General features: G+C 39.4%; 1 long non-coding RNA gene across 1 annotated transcript; it reads right to left on the bottom strand.

Annotated features, from left to right (window-relative positions):
* Positions 1–4,977: 4,977 nt before the first annotated feature.
* On the bottom strand, positions 4,978–8,273 carry LOC128630077 (uncharacterized). Its single transcript, XR_008394317.1, has 3 exons — positions 7,742–8,273; positions 7,308–7,440; positions 4,978–5,088 (listed from the first exon to the last, which is right to left on the bottom strand). It is a non-coding gene; the product is annotated as an uncharacterized LOC128630077 (long non-coding RNA).
* Between the last annotated feature and the right edge of the window lie 334 nt (positions 8,274–8,607).

Below are 8,607 nucleotides of genomic sequence, written 5' to 3'. Positions count from 1 at the left end.
TAGAGTTTTGCAGCACTTAGTGCCGTTGTATGTGCATGTGCAGCGATGACTGGCTGCCCTGTCTGTCAATCAAGTGACACATTTTATAGCGAGGACGGATGATGGGCTGACGTCTATTTTTTTAATGTCATGCAATCTACCCACACTACCTTTGTGATCGACTGGTAGATCACGATCGACGTATTGTGCACCCCTGCTATAGAAGATAGTTCGATTAACAGCACACGTCATTACATTCCCCGCGCCACGCCGTCCGACGTCCCTCCAGAATTTCACGTATAGACATACAGTTCGTCTTCACTATGGTACTGTATACAGCTTTGGGTGTTTTTATTTAAAATTTTTACGAACGCTTCAAAAAAAATTTTTTGATTTCACGGTGGCTTAGTGGTTAGCACGTTCACCTCACACCTCCAGGGTCGGGGGTACAATTCCCAGGTTGGCCTGTGTGTGCAGAGTTTGCATGTTCTCCCTGTGCTGTGGGGGTTTCCTCCCCCAGTCCAAAGACATGCATGGTAGGCTGATTGGCATGTCCAAAGTATCCGTAGTGTATGAATGGGTGTGTGAGTGTGTATGTGATTGTACCCTGCGATGGATGGACCCTGTCCAGGGTGTACCCCACCTTGTGCCAGATGCTCCCTGGGATAGGTTCCCTGTGACCCTGAAGAGGATAAGAAGTATAGAAGATGGATGGATGGACGAACGCTTCAAGGTTAATTATTTGTCATGCTATACGTGCAAATAGACGATGTACTGAGTGATTACGATTACAATAATTTATGGCCCAAGTCATCTAAGGCATGGGAGCATTTTACATTAAATGCAGCAAAGAAGACGGTAATGTGCATGTTCTTCAAAGTGGAGTTTGTGTGACGCGGGAGTACCACAGTGATGCACAAGCACATGAAACGAAAACACGTTGGTGTCACGGACGAAGGTGGAACATCAGCACGGTAAGCAAAAACCTGAGTAATATCCACATTATATGAAGATGTGAAAATGGTATAGTCTAGTTTAATTCCATGCTATTGTGTAAAAAGCTTTGTTTACTAACTTCGGGACAGTCACACTAGATGTATTTTGTCTCGAGCATCAGGTTGTGCAGCATATTGATGGATTAAAATCACGCTACCACAGAAACAGATTCAATTAAACACGGTGTGAACAAAGTCAAGCAGTGAATGTAAAGGCAGCTGATAACAGCAGCAGTAAAAGATTTTTTAGTCACTGTAGTGGTTTTCATCGAATGCTTATGCGTTAGTGTATAATTGTTCCTGTCCTATTAAACAAGCCTGCTAGCTTGCTGCGTTTCTCTGTGTGTCTGCTACAGTTAACTTTGATCTGTGTTTCAAATGCCATCTACTGCGGCTCTACTATGTTATATACATGAACAGAATGAATTATATATTTGAGATATTTTAGGTTTATATTGTCACATCTGAAGTACAGCATGTCTGTGTAAAAAAATTTAACAAAAATTGTATTAATTATATATTATTTAGATTTATTTTATTAATCATGGTTGCCATCAGCAATTAACATTATAAACAATGAAAATATTAATTTACATATAAATTGCTTCTTGCATACTCAATTGCTGTTTTTTAAATTTATTTATTTCAGAAAGAAACAGCTCTCCATGAGTGAATTTGTTCGGATGAGAAATCCCCCATGCACTAAAACTAAATTTTTAGCTTTGTTTTTGATTATTTATATTTTGGGTATTATTTAAAGTTTTGCTGCTTAAAACTGGACAAACTGTAGACAAATGACCAACGTTTGAAAGGTTTAAATGTAAAAATTAAAGATTATATTAGTAAAACTGTATGTGCCTTTTGCATTTTTTTTTTAAGTCCACACTCAAATACCCTGAGGGTTTGGGGGTCTATTTTATTATAATAAACAAAATCTAATTGAAAAAAAAGTTTAGTTTTTAAAAAAAAAAGTCAGATTAATCAGAAAAAAATAATCGTCCGATTAATCAGAAAAAATAATCGTCCGATTAATCAATTATCAAAATAATCGTTAGTTGCAGCCCTACAATAATTAAAGAACAATACATCATACTTTTTATGAGCCTATGAATATAAACCTGCAATTCCCTTCAAGTCATCATTACTGTATGAGTTGATCTTATAGAAAATTATGGCTTTGAAACGTGCCTAATTTTGTTTTAAAGGTCTCGTACAATAGATTTATATGCATCCAAGGTAAAAAAAAAAACTAGGGTGAGGGTTTAATGTGCTCATAATTTAAATTGCAACATTACCTTTTTTCCACCCAGTGTCAAAAACGACTCGTTAAATGATCCATTCTAAAAGATTCACTCTAAACTCCTCCTTTCAGAGAGCATACGCTGCTCTGATTGGTCAGGTGTCCCAGTCTGTTGTGATTGGTCTACCGCTGTCAGCGTGTCGAAAAGGGAAACGCCCACTACCATAACGAGTTTCAGCTCAGTCTGTTCCCGAGCAGCCGATGAAGACCAGATCCAGGGATTTTTATTACAAACCTATGTAGGTTAGTACAGGAAGTACGTCTGGAATTACTAACGACTCGTTTCAGCTCTTGAGAATCGGTTCCTTCTTTTGTGGGTTAATAACTCAATTGTCGTTCACTTTGATTTTTGAAACTTTTAAACATAATAGGTGCACTTTAAAATAAAAAAAAGAATCAAGACTTATAAAAACGTACATCTTACATACTGTACAAACCATATATTCAGCAGAACCTTTTTGTTTCAAAGAAACTGACAGGTGATGAACATTTAGCACATAGCTGGAGGGATATTAGTGATTATGGATCTTCGGGGAAAAAAACAGGATTTGAACTCGCAGCCGTTCAGGCCACATGCTTGGTCAAACTGCAGATTTGCAGTGTCAGTGTTGTCAAGACTACTGTTACTTGTTACTGGTACTCAGCTGTTGTCAGAAACACTAGACTGGCTCATGCTGGAGTCAAAATTGAAAGAGTAAAGGCTCACAGGGACAAAACCGTTTAACATCCTTTTAACTGCACGGATATTTAATCTACAAGTTACCAGGTAACTTGACAACATTCTGCAAGGCAACCCAGTTTGAGGAAGGGCTGCACTGTTTGCTCAAACCTTTTGTAGCGTTGAACTACATCATAATGACTAAACTGTAAGGAGAAGTGCAGAGAAGCAGAGCTCTAGCACATTTAATTGATGTCACGTCATGCAGAGCTGATGGAATAGTAACTTTGACATTTGAATGTTTCCTGCTCATGTTCACAAAGCTCCAGCCCAGGATCTATGGTTGCCCATAGTGTCTCTAAAATGATTGATAGGACGCACATCCAAACACAAACAAGCTTTCCAGACCAGAAGTCCGTTTTTTTAAACAGGTTTTCTAAGTGACTTGATGCACTTTTGCTAAGGCCACAACTTAATCCATTATTTTTATCATGTTCTACATATCTCCCAGGTTATTTGTAGAAGTGAAAAATAAATAAACAAATAAAACTATTGCACCTTTAAAGGAAGATGAACAATGCGCTCATTTTTTTACTTTACAGTCCCCACAAAACAACTTTGAGAGCTGTGATTTGATTCTGTATGACGACGTATTTCTTTTTGAAACAGGAAATAAGAGTGGTAGCATGTTGAAGTGTTACACAACAGTTAACAGTGTTTGGGATACGCCCAGCTCTGAAGAACATTGATGCTAAAGAGCTGCTACTGTTGAGCAAGACCCGCCTCAAGACCCACACATTCCTACACATTCTAGAGAGCATTTAATTGGACGAACACAAGTCTATTGCATGTTGAAGCATTAAAATTGTATCATTTTTCCCCAAAAGTGACTTTTTAAATTATTTATTTTTAAACTATGGTATTGGAGGCCATAAAGGTACAAAAACATCTCGAAACACCAGTTTTGATTTCAGAGTAGCAATTTCAAGACTTTACCAGAACAATCCAGAAAATATATGAAAGATAAAAATATAAAGATTTGATAGCCAAAATAAAAAAAAAGACTACGAACAAGTATAAAATTAAATTCATTTGACCTGAAATGTGAACAGAACTTCCATCCAAGCCCTAAAACTAGATAAAGAGAACCCAATTAAACAAATGCATTATAGTTTTCACATTTATTCACTGAGCACAATTACCCAACATTAGACATCTTTGCTGAAAAAAGTATGTAAACTTTTATTTCAGTAACCGGTGTGAGACCTTCCAGCAGCAATAACTTGAAGCAAACATTTCCGATGACTCAATCAATCCTGCACAATGGGTTTGAGGAATTTTGGCTCACTCCTCCTGCTTCACTCAATGATGCTGGCAGGCTTCTATGCATGAACTGCTCTTTTTAGGTCCTTCCACAATGTTTCTATCGGGTTAAGGTCTGACTTTCCATTCCAAAATGTTCAATTTCTTCTGCTTTAACCATTTCTCTGTAGACGTACATGTGTGCTTAAGGTCGTTGTCTCTGCTGCAAGGCCCACTTACAGTTAAGCTTGAGTTCACAGACAGATACCCTGAGATTCTCCTGGTACAATCTAGGATTCATAGGTCCATCAATAATGGCAAGCTGGTTCGGACCCAAAGCAGCCCCAAACCATAATGCTGCCACCCCCATGCTTCACGGTTGGGATGAAGTTCTTATGTTGGGATGCTATTTCAGTTTGCATCAAACAATGATTTTCAATTAAAGCAAGAAGTTCTGTTCTGGACTCATCTGTCCACAGAACATTCTTCCAATAGGCTCCTGGCATTTCCACATGGTTGTGAGCAAACTTCAGACAGGCAGCAGTGTTCTTTTATGGAAAGTAGTGGCCTGTAGGTTCTCCGATGTTACCCTGGGGTTCTTTATGACTTACTGTGATATTATTCACCACACCCTTGGAGTGGTCTTTTTTGCTGGACGCCCAGTCCTTGGGAGAGTAACAGTGGTGCTGAATTTCCTGCATCTGTATGTCATTTACCTCACAGTGGATTGGTGAAAGCCAAACTCTTTAGAAATGGCTCTGTAAACCTTTCCAAGCCAGTGAGCATTGACAACTCTCTTTTTCTGAGGTCCTCAGGAATGTCCTTTGATCGAGGCAGGGCACACTTCCATAAACCTGTGTGGTGAAGACCAGAGTTTGATGGTGAAGACGCAAGTTAATGTTCTTGAAACATGGGCGGGTCTAATTGCCATTCCCTTGATTGAAATGCCTGACTTCAATCAGCCCAATTTAAATGAACTCGTACTCCTAGACTTCACATACCTTTCCTACAGAGATATTTAACGCTGGATCATTTTTGCTTAATAAATAACTGTAAAAACTACTGTTTTTTTTTTTGCATCTGTTGTTAACCGGGTTCTCTTTTACCTAGTTTAAGGACTTAGATGAAGATCTGATCAGGTTTCAGGTCAAATGTATGGAGAAATACAGAAAACTGTAAACTTTAAACTTTCTAGCCGCACAGTAGCTGTAGATCAAATGAGTCATATTTGCTTGCAGTATAAGTAGGTTGCTTATTTGCTTGCAGTCGCTCACGTTTTTGTGGTAGGAAATCGTGTTATTGACACAGAGCTGTCGATGCATGTATGTTTAGACCAGGCATGGGCAAACTACGGCCTGAGGGCCATATACGGCCCATTGGGCTTTTTAATCTGGCTTTAATCCGAACTTGTCCAAATTATATTATTAAACTCAGTGTGGTGTATTACTCTCTACTTCACTTTTTCGCTTTGCCCTTTGAGCCCTTCTGTAAAAATGAGTGGACCAAAGAAAAGAAAAGTGGACAGTGAGTACCGAGTGTTTAATAAGGAGTGGACAACAAAATATTTTTTCACTGAAGTCCGATCAACGGTTGTATGCCTGATATGCCAAGAAACTGTTGCGGTTTTCAAAGAATACAACATCAGCCGTCACTTTGCCACGAAGCATGCCAACTATACTAGCAAGCAGTCAACGCAAGAACGGGCGCTACGGCTCAGAGGTTGACGGATAATTTACAGACTCGGCAAAAAAATTTTCACAGACAAACTGCGATTCAAGAGTGAAGTACCAAGGCAAGTTTTTGCTGGCATTCAAATTAGCAAAGGCTAGCAAGCCTTTCTCCGAAGGCAAGTTTTTGAAAGAATGCATGTTAGAGACAGCAGGTCTCCTGTGTCCGGAGAGCAAAGGCAAGTTTGAAAAAATCAGTTCATCACACAGGACTGTGACTCACCGTGTGGAACTAATTGACGAAGATATCGCCAGCGAATTAAACAAAAAGGCGGAGTGCTTTAAGTTATATTCACGAGCACTGGATGAAAGTAACGACATAAGACACTGCTCAGCTCCTAATTTTATCCGAGGGATTAACGACAGTTTTGAGATAACGGAGGAGTTGTTGACCATGGAGTCCCTGAAAGGAAAAAGGCGGGGAGAGGACTTGTATAACCAGGTGTCTGCTGTCATCGAGAGAATGAAGATACCTTGGAGTAAACTTGCCAATGTCACCACGGATGGATCGGCAAATTTAACTGGAAAAAACATTGGGCCTGTTGAAAAGAATCGAGGCCTGCAATGGGTCACAATGGGTTCTAAAATTTGACAGAGGGGCCGGGCCAGAACAGACGGATGGAGTGTTTGTGTGAACTAATATAAATGACATGTAAAAGCCATTACGTGTCCTGTCGCAAAATGTGGTGAAAACTCACACGACGTTAATAATGTGATTCAGGTGTTTACATGTCTGTATACACGTTGATAATGCGACTAAAACAGGAGTACTCGACATGTCTTAATTCAATTAGTGCTTACTTTGAGTAACTTGACTTTAATCAGATTAAGATAATTAAAAATTGCTGTTTACATGGTAGTTTCTTAATTCAAAGTATTGTCTTAATCGGGTTAACAGTGGATTATTGTAGTCCATGTAAACGCACTGACTGACTGCTGAGAGGCACATGATGCAGGTAGTTCATACATGCTTAATCTCTCTGTCTCTGATAGATATCTGTCAATTCATTCAAATAAATGTAATCTCATCACACTACTTTATCTCTGTGTCTGATTTATATCGGGCAAAATTCCAGATCTAATGACCTAACTAATAGAAATTAACTGTCATTTTAAACTTCTAATCAAAGTTTGTGCTTCTAAAATCAATGACAGCTTTAATGTTATTAATTTTGGAAAGACATGGTATAAGCGGGGTAATCCATGGCTAGATGACGATTTGAACGAGTGGTTCTTTTCCTCCACATCATGCACTAAAATCGTTTAATGCACATCTAGCCGTGGATTACCCCTTACATATCATCTGAGAGAGACAGCTAATTCTGTATGTAAACAGATATACTTACCAATCATGACCTCTCCAAGTTGGAGAGTGGCCAGTGAAGTCTTTCCATTGACTCCCCTCCAATTGAGGTTCTTTCCAGGGAGTTAGCAATCACCCTCTTCAATATGCGCCAGGTGCAGTCGAGCACATCTGCCCTGTCAATAAGCGCCAACCAGTTTACCCGAAACCGATTATTTTTAAAACAATAATATCATATAAAATAATATAAAATATAAATGTGTCAGTGCTTCCCACTACTCCTGCAATTACCCTGCCCTGTGTGCTTTTCCATGTTTTGCTCTTCTACCAAAGATTAGGTCATAACTGTTCCCTCATATCAAAGTGGTGTTGAATGTTGTGCTTTGAGTACGAGTGTGTCACCTTGAGAAAACATACACTCTCAGTAGCTGTGTAATTGTGCAAGCAATTGTTAATAAAAAGGAAAAAAACTCTCACCAGTTTTTGCTTGCAATCTGGGCTCTGTTGCATCCTTTGCTCCAGACTACGCAGTTGAGGAAGATCTTGCAGGGCAGTAAATCTTCATCAGTATCCAAAGACTGCACCTGGAACACCTGTAGTTGAAGCAAGCTCAGTGGTTTGTTGGTCCAGCACCATCTCTAATTTAGTCAACGCCTCCCTCAGCATGGCTATGGTAAAGAAGTTAACAATATTTACAAATGATACACACTACAAAACTGTACAACTCCATCCTCAGTCTTATTCCTAACCTACACAAATTTCAGTAAGATGGCTGAGTGGAAATCACAGTTAATTAATACCTACAAAAGAAAGTCAATCAGAAAGCAGGAGAATACTTGGTACTGCCGGTACTGAAAAAAACCTTATCGTATCATTCTTTTTAAAATTTTAGTATCAACTTGGTACAGATACTTTTGACGTCACAACTTACCAATTACAACATCCTTGAATTGCAGGGATGCCAAGGATATTTTCCCATTCATTTGTAACAGATAGCTGCACAGTAACAGGGGCGGCTGTGGATCAGGTGGTAGAGTGGGTTGTCCACTAATCGTAGGGTTGGCCGTTCGATTCCCGGCCAGCCTGACTCCACATGCCAAAGTGTCCTTGGGCAAGACACTGAACCCCAAGTTGCTCCCGATGGCAAGTTAGCGCCTTGCATGGCAGCTCTGCTACCATTGGTGTGTGAATGGGTAAATGGGACACAGTGTAAAGCACTTTGGATAAAAGTGTTATATAAGTGTGCCATTTAGTGACTCAGAAGCAGAGTCCGTTCCATTCCGTGGTGTTTTTATTAATGGAAGTAAAAAAAGATATGAAGAGAAGGGTGGGGTATTAGGAAG

The sequence above is a fragment of the Ictalurus punctatus genome, unplaced genomic scaffold (genome assembly GCF_001660625.3).
Source record: "Ictalurus punctatus breed USDA103 unplaced genomic scaffold, Coco_2.0 Super-Scaffold_100046, whole genome shotgun sequence".
NCBI lineage: Eukaryota > Metazoa > Chordata > Actinopteri > Siluriformes > Ictaluridae > Ictalurus > Ictalurus punctatus.
Note: the sequence above shows the minus strand (reverse complement) of the source record. Positions and strands in the feature narration are given on the sequence as shown.